The following is a 16984-nucleotide window of genomic DNA, read 5'->3' as shown; positions in this document are numbered from 1 at the left end:
TTTCAAAAAGAAGTGTTGGCCCCCACTTTGGAAAAGAGCCTAGGAGAGGAGGCATGAGCCCCCAGGCTTTAGGGGGAGCCAGCGAAGATCCAGCGAGGGCAACATATACTAGAGATGTGGGCTTCCTCCTTAATTATTGGGGGGGGGGGAGCGGGAGGAGGGACAATTCGGGGCCTTTTTTTGTATCCAGACCTCAATAGGGCCTTCATAGGTAACATCTGTGCCCGAGTCCCTCTGCCATGTTACCTAGATTTTAAAGAAAAAGAGAAAGGAAGGAAGGAAGGAAGGAAGGAAGGAAGGAAGGAAGGAAGGAAGGAAGGAAGGAAGGAAGGAAGGAAGGAAGGAAGGAAAGGGAAAAAAGCAAGCCACCTTCCCTCCACAATAGGCTCAGCAGGGTGCCTTTTTACTTGACCAATTTCAGAAGTTTCAATATGAACTTCATTAAATCAATTACTCGGTGAACACATCACAATTTATTTGCAATTAGTATCAAAATGTCTTACTTTTCCTAATAGGTCGGAGCAGATGTAGCTCCAGAAGGGGACACCACGTTTCCGTGAAATCTATCTCTTGCAACATATTAAATGTTCTGGTCAGAAAAGGAGGCGAATTCAAAGCGATAGATGATAAGCCGAGCTGGAAGCAAATGTAATCCGTGCAGGTGTCCAGACAGCTTGTATTATAATTGTATCTATCGAAAAGGTTTGCTTTATTATCCGTAATGATCTAACAAAAGTCACGTTAATTAAACGTCTGGTTTCCGAACAGGAGCCAGAGAATTAGTGAAAAGTACTTCAAGCCAGCCCCCCTGGACACAGAAAGTCTTCAGAAACGGTTAACGAGAGTTTCCATTCTCTGAATGGGGGCTTTGTCTTAATCTGGAGAAAAACAGTTATCTCTTGTTGGGGGGGTTTCCCCCTTCGCCCTCCCCTTCGGCCCAAGCCATCCCCCACCCCCAGCTTTCCAGACGCTGACAACATGTTTGTTGTTCTTTGGGAGGGACTGGCTTAAGGTTTGAAGAGATATACCGTGTTACCTTGGTGAAGAAGCGGAAAATCGAGTGTAGCAGAAGCTCGAGGCTTGGGGGATGAAGGCTGAACCAATAGCTCCTGTTAATACTATTAGTGCCAGAGTATTGAGTTTCAGATGAGGCATGGTGACAATTACTAGATTGAAACAGATGCCCTTCGAAATCTAGGTCAAGTGTTCCGGACTCGGGTTTCATGGTCAAGGTTGTCTTGGGAGATCCTCGAGAAGACACTCGCTCATAAGCCGCCCCCCCCCAAAAAAAAGTCCCACGTGTTTTGATGCTATTTCCCTGGAAAGTGGATTTTAGGATTGTGGATTGAAGGGACCTTAGGAGTCATCGAGTTTCTCATCCTAATTCAAGAACTAGTGTTGCATATTAGAAAGACACATAGGGAAGGAAGGAAGGATGGAGCGGAGGGAGGGATGGAGGAAGGAAGGAAGGGAGGAAGGAAGGAAGGAAGGAAGGAAGGAAGGAAGGAAGGAAGGAAGGAAGGAAGGAAAGAAAGAAAGAAAGAAAGAAAGAAAGAAAGAAAGAAAGAAAGAAAGAGAAAGAAGAAAAGAAAGAAGAAGGGAAGAAGAAAAGAAGGGAAGAAAGAGAAAGGAGAGATGGATAGAGAAATCTACCAAGGGAAAGAGAGAGGAGGTGGGGTGGAGAAAGAAACTGAGAGTCTAAGAAGAGAAATGACTTAGCCAAGGTCATGCAGATAGATCAAGGTGTCAAACTCAGGTTCCCCAAGTCCAAAGTTAGTACTAGTTAGAGCAGGGGTTCTTAATTTGAAGTCTATAAACTTTTCAGGGATTTTGGAAAAATTTTTTTTTGATAATTGTATTATAAAACTGGTTTCATTTGTAATTCTATGTATTATATGTTGGGCATTTCAAAACATGATTCTGAAGGGGTGTTAGGCTTCATGTTGCCAAAGGAGTGCCGGACACACAAAAAAGTTAAAAGCCCCTGCTTTAGAATTAGCCAGCATCACTAGGAAAGAGAGCACACAGTCCTTGACCGGGGATTCTATAAAATACTTTGAGCTGGAAGACTCTTCTAAAATGTCCCCAGAGATTATTCTTTAATTAAAAATTATGAAAGGCTCCCCCTACCCCCACTCCTCGACCCTTCCCTTGAGGACATTAGATCAGAAGACTTTGGAAATCCCTTTTAAGTCAGAATCTAGGGTCCTATGTATGATCTTGGTTAAGTCCCTTCCCCTTCCTGGCCTCAGATTCTTCCTCTGTAAAATGAGAAGACTGGACTAGCTGACCTTGGGGGTCCTTTCCAGCTCTAAACCTATGGGATCTATTAGCACCTCTGCCCAAACATTTCCAAGACATCATGCCTCTATTCCTGATTTCTTTTCCTGATTAGGAAGAACCCACAAAAAGAATTGGGTACTCAAAAAGAAAGTGATATTTCCCTTTCCTTCAGGAAAGAAAAGTGGGTTTTATTTATTTTCACCAGGCTCTGGGTTTCAACCAGTATCTTGACAGTGTGACAATCTTCTCAGTTAACATCCCTCTGGTGGGTGTTTTTCACGTGACAACTCTTTTAAAGACACAGAACTATATTTTATTTACTGCCTCCTATAAATTATTTACTAGCAGTCTGAGGTAATCCATTAAAGCCACATGGTTTGTTTATACTAAATAGTTATCTGGGGACTCCTTGCTTTCCTTAAAGTTGCATGACTGCAGAAAGGACCCAGGGAAGGGGCAGGAACTATGTGACATAGGACAAATACTAAAATGGAAATACTCTTTTTATTTCTATTTATGGTTCACGAAAAATTAAGTAGCTCACTGTCAGTAAATAGGCAATAAGCTCATAACATGTGCCAAACACTTTGTTAAGTGGTAGGGATGAAAAAATAAAGGCAACACCAGTCCTGCCCCTCATGGGGCTTACATTCTAATGGAGTAAACCATTTGCAGATATCTAAGTACTATTTATCTTATAACTTAATTAACTAGATGTTTTCAGAGTAGTTGGGAGGCATTCTTAGAAAGACATTAGCAGCTGAGTGGATCTTGTTTTTAGTGGCATGGTTAACTATGGGTCAGCTCAAAATCTGTACCAAGATGGCCTAGAGTATTAGGTGACCTCTACAAGGTTGTTGCTGCCGTTGTTATTGTCGTGTTATTGTGGCAGCTAAGTGGCACACCAGATCTAGAGTCAAGAAGACATGAGTTCGAATTCATCCTCATATACTTCCTAGCTATGTGACTGTGGGCAAGTCACTTCAGTTTTCTCATCTATAAAATGAGTTAGAGAAGGAAATGGCAAATCATTCCAGTATCTTTGCCAAGAAAACTCCAAAAGGAGTCATGAAGAGTTGGACATGACTGAAAAACAACAGTAGCAACAACAATAATAAAATCTGAGGTGAAGATATTAGTAGCCGGGTGGGTCTTAGGTAACCTTACTAGGTTAATAGAATGGAAGAAGCTGAACTTGGAAGACATGAAACCTGACTTCCAAGTCTGACTCTGCTGCTTCCTGGCAGTGTTGCCTTAGACAGTAACCACCAATCACTGACATTTATCTATCTCTTCCTTTAGAGTTGGCACTGTCCTAAGCATTTTACAGATATCTCATTTGAAATTCCCAACAACCCTAGGAGGTAGATACTATTATTAACCTGAGAAGACTAAGGCAAACAGAGGTTCATTGACTTGCCCAAGGTCACAAAGCTAGTGAGGTCACATTTGAACTGAGGTCTTCCTCTAGGCCCAGCATTTCACTACTGAACCTTTGGCTACCCTAAGACAAGTCAGTTACCTTCTCTGTAAAATGAGGGAGTTGTACTAGATTAGCTGAAATAGTTGCCTTAACTCTAGAACTATACCCCAAAATAACCAGGACCATCGCTTCAAACGAGGAGATTAGGGAAATGTGCCGCCTTCCTATATTACCTCCCCCCACCTCCCTCCCACACTTTTACTTGAGTTTTATCAGATTAGAAAGAACATCAATGATATTCTTGAAAGAGGAAAAGATCTTACAAGTAGAAAAGAAGAAATGTGCCAGTTCCAGGATTTACAGGGTGACTGGACCTCAGGGCTTCTCTTTTCATGCCAGATGACAAAGCTCCCTTCTCCCTTTCCATTCACTCCCCTCACTTAAAGGAGAGCAAAGTGATTGATTTGTTCTTGCCCTGGAAATTCCAATAACCTCCCCAGTCAAAGAGATGAAAGGAATTATCTAGATAACTCAAGGGGAAAAAAACCAAACCCTACCTTTGGCTGAACTCAGGGAATCATTCATATTAATGTCCCTTGCCTAGCATTCAGCATAGGGACTGTGTGGTTATCACTCAGCACTTCAGAAAGATGTGTAGGTCTTCTCTTATCCTAACTAGACTCTAAGCCTTATGAAGGCAGGGGCTTCTTTGTATCTTCAGTCAACGGTGACTATGTCTTTATTGTCAATGACAACATCCCCATCCAAATTCCTGGCCCTACTACAATCGATCTGGGGACCCCAAGGTTAAGAACACTTTATCTAAATCCATAATCACCAGCACACCTGAAAGAGCTGAGTATGGCTTTCAAGTCAAAAAGGGAGTTGTATCAAAATATGGTATTAATAATTTAACATACAGAGATAACATAAAATTATGTGGCTCTACTGAAAAATATAGTTCTACCATATCCTGAAGACTTTATCTTCTTCCATCCTTCACATCAAATTGACTAGAGTACATTTAGAACTATTCACAGTCATGTAGTATCAGTCTTAACATTAAAGAAGGAACCATTCTAATCCTGCATCCATGCATCCATGCAAGTTACTCTATTCCCTCTCCAAAGGTATTGAATCTCATCCCAGAGACTTGACTGGTCAGGGGACTAAAGGCTCATACTGTTGGCATCACTTCCTGCTTGCCTTAGCACAAAACAATCACTCAGTGCACCAGCTGTTCTGGGTATTCTTTGGTGCTTGGCTGGATGACCAAGATGAGCAACTCAGGCAAGGGACTTCTTTCAAGTACATCAATTTGAGGTGTCCTGTATGTATATCCTTGATGACTAGCCTTCTGCTGTTGAATAACCTTTGAATATTTCATTTTGTTCCAATTCCAAATGTCAACTACCAGGTAATTGGTCTGTGTAGATCTGGTCCAGAACTCCACCATACTGGAAACATTTTGAGTGAAAGGTGCATTGACAAACTGTGTGTTGTGTGTTCAGAGGACTAGCCGAGCTATGTTTGAAGAGGTTCTCCACCAGAAGGTAGGCCATCAGGGAAAGGATTTTATTCAAGTCAAAATACAGTAACTCACAAAGACCATCTTTCTCCTAAGGTAAAGGTGAAGTTTGTTTTCTTCTATAGTGGTAAGGTTTCGAACCTCTGAAATTATGGGACTATGAAGTATGAAAATAGAGATAAAGAAATCAAGACCTGAGGGATATGACTTGCCTAGTCACACAATAATTCAGTGACAGAACTGGACCTTGAAGCTAGATAACATGGGTCAAAATTTATTTCACTTTCCACTGTAATTCATTCAAATACTCAAATTATATGGTTAAATTATATTTTTGTTTACCCCAGTTGCCTTTATTAACTTATACTCCGTTTGTTCCCAAAAGAGGAAAGATAATAGAGTGGGATACAGTGTAAAGATGGACTCTTCCTAATTGTGACATTGGCAAGTCACAACTTTTGGGGCTCCAATTTCTTCATCTATAAAATAACATTTGTACTAATGAAGACCAGTGAAGTCTCAGCTCTAAATCAATGAGATAGTGATCAGACAGTTTTATTCTATCAGTGAACCAAAAAAATGTGCATTTTCCTATTTTCTATGGTTACAAATGTAGATAGACACTCTTATTTTGCCACATCAAAAACACAGTGGACTTCAATATCTTAGACATGCTAGATACAAGTGCTGAGTCTATTGGTTTTGTTCAATTACAAGCAGATCATTTATTTTACCTCAGTTCTGGCATGTAAAATGTAAAGAGAAACAACTACCTGACGTTTCTCCTCTGTCCTTTTTCCTTCCTCTATTTTCCTCTCTCCTTCCCTTTTTCTTCTCTCCTATGTCTCTTTCCTTTCCTTCTCCCCTCTTCTTTCTCTTTTTCCTCCTCTCTCCTATGTCCCTTCATTTTTGTCTTCACTCTTTTTCTCTCACTTTCTTCCCCTTTCCCCTTCCTTTTCCTCTCCCTCTTCTTTCTCCCTTTCTTTGCACCTCCTCTTTCCCTTACTTTCTCTCCTTTTGTCCCTCTTCCTTTTCATTTCTACTTTGCTTTCTCTTCTCTCTCCTTTTCTTTCTTTCTCATTCATCCTATAAAGCCAGCAGAAAGTTTCCAGATTTTTACTTCCTGCAAGTTAGGTGATTGAGTTGGTCCTTTGGCCTTATACTTTGTATTTTGAGAGGGGAGAGGAGGTTATTTGATGCAACTGTTATTCTTGCTGTTATCAATAGAAAGTTGATTAGAATGAGTAATTTTTCTTGGTGCATAGAAGTTTAATGAATCAATAATTAACCTTTCTAAATAATATTACTCTGCTGAATTTTCCCCAATTTTTGGTTAACAAAACTCTGCTCTAAATTATCTGTTTTGGAATATCCTTTAGAACAAGTTAGAGCATCAATAACCTACCACTCCCAGCCCTCGCCCTCACCCCACATTTTCCCAGTCTTCTTATACCTTATTTCCTGCTAGGAACTCTTAGATCCAGTGACATTGGCCTCAAGGCTATTTCACAAAGAAGACCACTCCACCTTTACTTCTGGGGACTTTCTTTGGCTGTCCCTCCCCCCCCCCCCCCAGCCTGAGACACTCTTCCTCCTCATTATTGTCTCCTGGTTTCCTTCACTTACTCCAAGAAGCCTTTACCAACTCCTCTCCATTCTAGTGCCTTTCCTCTATTTTTCCTAGCATTTATCTGCCCCGTTTGCTCGTTTCCCCCCATTATATGGAGAACTCCTATAAGGCTGCTTCTACCCTCACAACTTTGCCTCTTTTTGTATCCCCCACCACTGAGCGCAGTGCCTAGAACAAAGTAGCCTCTTAACAAATGTTTATGGACTAACTGGCAAGAACTCAGGGCTTCTGGCTCCCAAACTAGCACACTTTCCCGTCAACACTAGCTAACATTTACATAGAAGTGTAATGAATGAATGTAAAGAGTTTTACATACATTAGTTTCCTAAAGAAGGGTTGTAGTTCATAATACCACAACTTCACAATGCTAGTATGTCACCCCAAGGATGTCTATCATTTTTATCAATTGAACATTCATCTTTTTTATGTTCTACATTCAGTAGTGTAGACTCAGAGGTAACCAAGTCTCTTTGTCTGATTCACCTAAGTGAGTCACAAAAACAGAAATGCTCAGGGCTAAGGGCCTTAGAGATTTTGTGGCCCCAGACAGCACAACACACAAAGGGTCATCCAGGTTCTTCTTAAATACCATTAGTAAGGGGGGGTGGCTTTTTTCACAAGGCAACCCCCTTTCATTTTTACACAGCTGATTGTTAGAAAGAATAATTTGCATTTTTCTTCTGCTTTAAGGTTTCTAAAGTGTAGTTATCCAGAATAAAATTTTAAAGTAGGTAGGATGAGTCTCATTATCCCCATTTTACAGATGAAGAAACTTAGTCAAACAGAAACAAAGAAAATTGCCAAAGGTCACCGGGCTAGCAAGTGTCAGAGCTATCATTCTAACCCAGGGTCCTGCCTCCTATTCTAGCTCTCTGTTTCACAATATACCTAGAAAGTTCTTTCTTTAGTTTAAATCAAGACTTCATGAAACCTTCATCCATCTGTCTGCTGTCAGGTCTCTAGAGCCACAGAGAATAGGTTTAATTTCCCTTCCCTTCCACAATAAGTGTGCATTCTAAATCACCTAAAGAATCAAATGAATTAACATATGTGCAACATTTTGCAAACCTTGAAGCATTATTTAAATGCTATTATTATGATTAATATTATGAAAAATAAAGGAAACTTCTCTTCAGCTGTCTGGGACCATCTAACCTCATTATGGCCACACTTCTGGACCCCATAACCACCTTTTCTTTGTCTATTATCAAAAATGAAATTGGAATTTCCTCTAATGAATAATTACCTACACCTGTAATCATGAACAATAGGACTGCGTGTGGCCACTCAATCCAGTAAAGCATGCCAAAATATCTCCTTGAAGGCTCAGCTGCTAAGGTTGACATTTTCAGTCATGTAATTCTAGAAGGTTATTAGTGAATGTTATTAGTTAACATTTTCGTTCCCACTTGAAAGCCTCTTGGAATTTAACAATTTACAATTCTTCACAAATGACAGGATAAGGCAGGTTATTGTCATCTCTGTTTTGTATATGAGAAAACCAGGGAATGAAAACACAAGCTAAATGAAGGGTCACAGGGCTAGAATGATACCCTTGGCCTTGCCAGGCCAAATGCTAATCCTTGGCTTACCACTGTTCTTCCTAGGTGGGAAATGATGTAACCACCCAAACTGGGAGAATGGTAGTCAGATACCAGGTCTGGTAATTAAACGAGCCCCATGACCTTTTGGTCAATTTCCTAGAACTTTATGTATTATACATAAAAACATATGTGACTAATGTGGCAAAATACATTGTTTTTCTTCCACAAGACAACTGGACATGTATTGAGAGTGGAAAAATCTGAGGAGCAGAAATGTCTATTCATCTCAGATTTCAAGCTAATTTTCAACCTTTTAAAACAAAAATCAGAGTGTAAACTATGATTTCAAGCATTCAATTTCCAAACAGCATAGATTTGAGCCTTAGCATACAGAAATGCAGCATTTAATCCTAGGTCTGCAAAGCCAATTCTCCTTTATAATATAAATGAGCTAGAATGTGTTTGTGCATTGTATATTGTTTTGTTTTAGATACTGAAATAAATTGGAATGGTAGAAAAAATGACACAAATGACTTGATTTTTTTATTATCAACATGAATTATTCCTTATGAAATTAGAGTTACTTAATATTTGTGTAAGAAAAAGGAATTTTCATTTTTTTAAATCTAGAAAAACAGAACTCACAAGTGGATTTAAAATATTCATATAAAATGAACCTGGGAGACCTCTTTATGTTCAGCTCTTGAACCCGAAGACTCAGATTCAAAGAGACCCTTTGGAATTTGACCAGCTATTTGACAAAACATCCCTACTTGTTTCTATGGGCTTTAAGAGTCTTTGGCAGGGGCTCAAAAGATGGATTTGGATATTCAATAGTTCTTTTTAAAAACTATATTTTAATTAACTAAAAAGAAATGCATTTTATTTGCTCATGAATATAATCTAAAATGAATAAGAAAAACACAAATGAACAATTTCCTTGAAATAGACTGCTTCCATATTAGAAACAAAGGATTTCTGGGTGCTTTTTCACACTCAATCTTTTTCAAACCATTCCCATTTGAAATCCTCCAAATTCAGCTGATTCCTCCATTCCTGACATAGCTTTGAGGCAACACACATTCATTAATGGATTTAGTCAACAGCTACTACTCTGGCCAAGGCCAGAAGCTAGATGCAGTTGGAGGAGATAAATTTGTACAAGTCACAGTTCCATCCATATTTATCAACTGCTACAAAAAGTTTTGAGTTGAACTGCAACATTCAATTTATAAAGTACAATAATAATATTACCATTTTTTACGACATTTCAAGGTTTACAAAGCACAAATATATTTTGATCTTTCCAAAAAAAAAAAAGCCCCAAAAGAAACTACCTGTAGCATTAGCTCCATGGTATTAATTCCTTAAAAACATTTTAAATAACACATTTGATTGGGAAACACAAAGATCTTTAATAAAACTAATCAATTAACATATGAAATATCCACTGATAATAACACAATTGGATCTACAATGTTTTGTTTGGTTTTTTGGTGTTCTTTTATCTTTTTTTCTAAAGCAAACAACTCCTATTTTATTCATTGTTGTTCCATTTTCTTTTATATTGTTAATCCCCTCACAGAACATTTTTATCCCCTGAGGCTAAGTTATTGTTTTTATGAGACTAGGAAGAACTGCAACATGAATTATAGCTGTCCTGGGGGAGTCTAAAAAAGGGCTTTTAAGATAAAACAATAATAGTTTCCATGTATAATAACAACTCACATTTCTATAACATTCTATGGTCTGCAAAGCACTTTACATACATTACAAATCCAGGTGGCTCCCTGTCTACTATGGCTGTCATTTATACAGGCTAGCCTGTTAGGAGGTACTTTACATCCCCAGACCCCCTTCCCCCATTCCCACTTACACATTCATTATCTCATTTGATCTTCACAACAAAAACTACATGTAGCTTTAGCTTCCCAAGATTAAAACTTTCATGACAGGAGGTGCTGTTACTTCTTTAAGTAAATTGATGCAATAAATTATCAGATAATTTTATAAATTTATCAGTAAAACCACTTGCTTTGAGGAAAAAAAAATATATTTACTTTGTGGCCACTGTGCTTTTTGGCTTGCCTATCCTTGTCTCCGTCTTTATTTGGTATTTAAATGGTCTTTTTTTTCCCCTATAAAAAGCCTCCCCAAGATGATTTTTAACATATAACTAGTAAAAAAAATACTATTGAAATTTTAAAAAACAGGGGAAAAGGCCCCCAAAATCAAATCAAAATAGAATCTGTTCCTTCAGCCAGTGGAAGTCAAACAACACACACAAGTGATAAGGAGGGGTTGCACATGCACTTTTGTAATTTACCAATGGTTAAAAGAATGAAAACAGTGTACCTGACTTTTTAACAAAATAATATAGACACTTCCCAGAATATTTAACCAGTATTTTGTTGCCTTTAAATGTCTCTATTCTGGTTCTCTCTCCACCCTATATCACTTCATTTACATCTACCTATATAGCTCTTAAAATTCTTCATATTTATTATTTCTTATGGCATAATGATATCCCAGTTTAATTAACATACTACAATATGATCATTTGTTAAATGCTTTGTTCTTAACCTTTGGTTATTACAAATGGTACTATTATTTGTGTACTACTTGAGATGAACAAGAAAAGAGGGAAAGAATCCATGTCTATTTGTTTATGCAAAAGATTTGTAGAATTCCAAACTTGAAAGGAAAATGAGTAATCATTCAGTCAAACTGGTCCCTTATCCCTACTTTAGAGAGGCAGGACTTGAGGCCCAAAGTAGAAAGTGACTTTGGTCTTACCCAGATGAAAGACTGGGTTCCAAATCTGGTCTGGAAGTCCAGGTCAATTTGTCATCCAGGCCAATGTGCTTTCCATCATAACATACTACATTGTCTACTGACCAGCTAATGTTTTTTTGTCATTATTAAATTTCTGAATTCACACTGTCATAGTCCTATAGAGAGATACTCTTATTTTCTCTTTTTTTTGAAGTATGTTGAAGTTTCATAAACCTTTGCAATTTCTTGTCATTTTTTTTCAAGCTGATTTTTCATAGATTTACCTTCATGTCTTGTCAGTTTTAGCTAGAAAACAGGACAGCCAGTTCAGAGTATGGTAGGATTGTAACTGCACCTGGTGACGGTGATAATATCATACAGGACAGGTGAAAATCTTAAAGATGCAGACTGAGATTCAATCTAATAAGGCAGGAACCAGGTGTAACTACTCAAGCTCAAAGTGATTTAATTAGCTACCTCATCCATCACCCAAATAAGGAGTGATTTCTATTCTGTGCATTTTAATCTCCCTTTCTTTGGGCAACACTGAGAGCCAGGTGGTGGATTGGGACTCAAAAGGCTGCTCACTCTGTCTGCATGCTAACTCCCTCCTGCAATAGGGAAGCATCACCTGGGATTTGAAGGAAGCTTTGAAACTTTTCCCCAGTCACTTTTACTTTCTAAATTGCAAAAGCAACAATTGATCCAAAATAAAAAGGAGAAACAGAAAGAAACTACAGAAAAGTCTAGCTTTTTCACCACCTCTCCTAGTCCCTACAAAGGCAAAAATCCTTTGGATGTTGCCCTGACAGTCTTTCTTTCTTGTGAATACCACCACACACAAATGAATACATAATAAATGTCCATTGATGATTTATTTCATGGTTTGCATGGAGGACAAGTATATAACCACAAGTTGCTTCCAGCTACAAAGGTCTATCTTTTAAAAAAATCAATATTCTTATGTCATATGGTTGTGAATCATGGAATGGGATTATCTTAGATGATTCAAAATTTTAGATAACCCAAAGCACAGTGGAAAAACACATAATGGTAGAGCCAAGATGACAGATAAAAGGTAGGGATTCACCTGAGCTCCCCCCCCCCCAATCCCCTCCCAACACTCTTAAATAATGCCATAAAACAATTCCTGGAGCAGTGGAATCCACAAAAAGACCGAGTGAAACAATTTTCTAGCCTAAGACAACTTAGAAAGTCAGCAGGAAAGTTCTGTCACACCTGAGAATGGAGCATTGCTTAGTGCAGGCCTCACCAGCACAGCCTCAGCCCCAGCAAACCAGGAGCAGGCCTTAGGAGTGCTTGATTAAGGAGTTTTGGTTTCTATTCCCTTCTACAAAATGACACGTTCACACCAATAAAACGAAACAGAACAAAAAGTATATTTAATAAAGTCATTATAAAACAGGTAGAAATAAATCAGTTTTACAGCAAAAGTAACCAATAAGTCCCAATATATTAAAAAGAAAAGTAAAGATAGATATTAAAGCCTATAAAGATGGATATTAAAAGAAAACATCACCAATCAGGGGAGCACCAACATCTGAATCCACAGGAGCTGGGGAGTTCCAAATCACAGCCTTTCAGAGTTGCAATTGGGAAAATGTCCCAGGCAAAGTGTCCTTTCCATGGGCGAAACTCCAAGGGACTGGCCAATGTTAGGGACTTTTAAGGGGTCCCAGACAAAGGTGGCGCATTGCCAATAGGCTTATATAAGTTTTTTTGGCGCTTAACCAGGACATGTGAAAAGTGCGTGCATGACCTGGGAAGACTCACGGCCAAGGTTATGAAATTAATTAAATGTTGAACCTCTGGGCAGGTAGCCAACCCTCCCAAGATTCAACCTCCAGGAACAGCTAGTTCCTGGAGGGAGTATCGGGCACACGCAAAAACATTCAAGTTCATGCAAAGGTGATGGGGGACCTTGGGTGGGGGAACCAACATATGGCCTTGCCCGGGATAAGAATGGGTATTGACCCTTCATTTGGTCTTGATACTGGAAAGGGTATATGCAGTTCCCACTAATGGAGAAACATTATGAAAGATTCTTCTTATTCTAACATACATGTAGCAATTACATATAAACAAGAAAACTAATATTAATAATAAAAAAAATACGGGAAAAGCTATAGCATTAAAATATCTAGTAGCCGTAGGAGAGGAAAACAAGAAATCATATCAGTGATGATTAATATCAATAGTTACAAGGTCAGAGGCCTCAAGTAGTTTACCAGCAACTATGGCGTCTGTATTTGGTGTTCATTAAGAGCTCTTTCATTTTTCTCCAATACTGGCTTTAGAGAATCAGAATCACTTAATATTTGTATAAAAGGTTCTAAAGACAAATAAATATATATTTGGAAGAGGTAAAGATTTGGGTACCCAGTTAAGAGTCACTTCATCCACTTGGTCAGGGGAAAAGTAAAAGAAAATCATCACCCTACCACTGGAGACATGAACTTCATCCACTTGCTCAGGGGAAAGTAAAAGAAAATCATCACCCTACCAGTGGAGACATATACTTCAGATAACATAGAGAAATTAGACTGAAGGTATACTGTCAAATCACAGAGATTAGAGGAATGGTCACATAATGTGGCAATTGCCACATAACCATTCCACACACTATTCCTGAATTATACACAATACAATCAGCTAGACCATGAATGCAAAGTAATCATATAGCACAAAAAGAATAATATAAAAATTCCACACGGTTATAGGAGTATTGACCTTAAAATGAGTAATAGTGCCTATACAGGAAGTATAAATACAACGAGGAGAGGTTACAGGTGTTACAATTCTATGATCTCTAGGAAGATAGTCCCTAAAAGCATTTTCCTACAATTTGGCATTTCCTGATTGTAGTGATCACTGAGTATTTTCCTTTTGCAACAGAATATACATGTTTTCCAGGGAACATCAAGTCCAGTTAAATAGGGCAGAGGTATTAACATCAATAGGCAAGTTAGCTAAGATAGAAGCATTAAAAATGATTAAAAATTGTTTTTTATATCTTATGGTTAGTTGGTGGAGTAGGACTGTTGTGGGCAAGCATTGAGCATTAATTGTCAAAGCCTGAGCAACATCCTGTCTAGCACTGCCCAGTCTGCTGGCCAGGGCCTCAAGATCTACTGAATTTACTAAGCCCAAACCAGTTCCAGCCACACCAAGTAGGGTATCACACCAAGCATGGTTTTCTTTTTGCTAGAACAAGTCTTTAGTATGGGGAAAGTGATATTATAATACAACAAAAAATTTTGGGAACTTTGAGATACATTAACACAGCTACAGAGAACTCTAATAATTGAAGGAGGATTTTGTAATGGCTTTTGCCACCATAATAATTTAACATATTCCACATAACAGATATCAGTTTATAATGTTGGTAGAATTACAAGATATTTGTCCTGGTCCTTGGTGAGACTGAATGGCAAAGTCCTTTCATGGGTTATTACCCATCTAGAACAGTTTTGTATGGCAGTGTCAATGTGGGGAAATCTAGTCTATGGGGTAGGAAATAGAACGGCCTTAAGGCAGCAGGAGGTATTACCTGAGAAGATACAGTAATATTCACTATGGGGTTATTGCTTATCAATACAGTTCACACAGGGGAAGGTGCTTGCCAGAAAGTAGAGTAGGCCAGTTAACAATGTTGCATGGTTGGCTGGAAGGACAGGTGAAGTTATCTTGTTGTATGGAAGACATGGAGTTCCTCCACCACAAATGGACACAAGTGTAACTGAATCTCAGGAGGGCTCCAGGAGTCCATGAGGCTGATCCATGCAGAAAAAATCACAACAGGAGGCACCCTAATAAACACTTCATTCATGTAAAAACACTTGAGTTAATGGAACAGTATACCATTTATTACTCCCTGAATAACAGATTACAACAGTATTATCTTTGCCTTTAAAATGTGACCCATTATCACTCTGTATTTGCATAGGAAAACCATAATTTAAAGTTATAATATCTAATGTTTTACAGGTGTTCTTTTGAGTAGCTCTTCTATAGGGGCAGGCTATGAGTACTGCAGAATAAGCATCCACACAGGTGCAGGCATATTGACACCCTTGACTGAAAAATAAAGGACCAATAGAATCAATTTGCCAAATTTGGACAGGCAGAATGCCTGTTTCCCCAGTAGTAGTGTTGGGAATTGTTTTTTCTTTAAATAATTGACACTGGGTACATTGATCAGTAATTTGTCTTAACAGTGAAAGGGGAATTGATATGCCCCGAGCAAGGGCCCACCTGTGAGAGGCTTGGGGTTCTAGATGTCCTGCAGTTACGTGGAGCTGTCTGACCAAATTCAATAAATCTTTAGGTTTCTCAGTTTCTTTAGGAGCAATCACATGATTCCAATCTTTGCCATGAAAATCCCATTTTTTGCATGCCACATGGGCATCTAAGTGCTTAGGCCATTTGCTACTGCCCAGGTGTCTGTAAAAAAATATGACATTGTCTCCCCTTCTCTTGTTTCAGTACTTGATATACAGCCATCAGTTCTATCCACTGACTGCTTTCCTATTTTCTTTTTTTTAAAGTTTTTGCAAGGCAATGGGGTTAAGTGGCTTGCCCAAGGCTACATAGCTAGGTAATTATTATTAACTGTCTGAGGCCAGATTTGAACTCAGGTACTCCTGACACCAGGGCCGGTGCTCTATCCATTTCACCACCTAGCCGCCCCTCTATTCTTTCTAAAACATTGTTTGCTACAGCTTTCCAATGCCTAATTCATCCTAAATATTTAGCAGAGCCTTCCGTGAACCAAGTGTGTTTCTTTTGTTCAGGACTCAAGGCATTAAATCCTTGATTCAGTTTGACTGGTAAAATTGCCTTCTGAGGGGGAGTGGTCAGTGGACACTGCACTGAGGATAATTCAGACACTTTCTCAAGCAGGGTTAGAGACACTAGATTTTCCTGGTTTAGTTCTGTTCTGTATGTACCATTTCCATTTAATTATACTGGACTTTTGTGCATTTTCTATATTATGAAAGACCAGAGTCCCCATTTATCCAGTTCATAATAGGTATCTGGAGTCTTAACAGAACTTTATGATTTAAAGGGAGTTGTTCATTGCCCAATATGCAGCTAACAATTGTTCAAAAGGAGTATAGTTCTCTCCTACAGGTAGCAGTCTAATGTTAAATTTTTAAAATTTCTCCAATCACTTTTAAGAACACATCTCAATTTAGTACAGATCTGGGCCTGAAGCTCTACTGCTGTGGTCCCACGTGGACCTGACAGACAAGCTGCTCAACTAAGCACCCCTGGAGAAGTGAGGCCCCGCCTCTCTCCACCTCCAAGAGAGTAAGGCCCCGCCCCCCGAGGGAGTGAGGCCCTGCCTCAGAAGAATGAAGCCCCACCCCTAGAGGAGTGACCCCCGCCCCCAAGCCCTGGAGCTGTGTGCCACATGGAAGCACCCCCTACCCTAAAGGCCTACAGAGATGACAATAAACCCACTATTGAGGGAAAAATTATTAGACTACCTGAAAACCATAATCGAAAGAAAAACCTCATCATCTTTCAATAAGTTATCAAGGGGCGGCTAGGTGGCACCGTGGATAGAGCACCGGCCCTGGAGTCAGGAGTACCTGAGTTCAAATCCAACCTCAGACACTTCATAATTACCTAGCTGTGTGACCTTGGGCAAGCCACTTAACCCCATTGCCTTGAAAAAAAAACCTAAAAAAAAGTTATCAAGGAAAACTACCCTGATATTCTAGAACCAGAGAGTAAAATAGAAATCAAAAGAATCCACCAATCACTTCCTGAAA

The sequence above is a fragment of the Macrotis lagotis genome, chromosome X (genome assembly GCF_037893015.1).
Source record: "Macrotis lagotis isolate mMagLag1 chromosome X, bilby.v1.9.chrom.fasta, whole genome shotgun sequence".
NCBI lineage: Eukaryota > Metazoa > Chordata > Mammalia > Peramelemorphia > Peramelidae > Macrotis > Macrotis lagotis.
The sequence above is the reverse complement of the archived record's forward strand: the minus strand, read 5'-3'. Positions refer to the sequence as shown.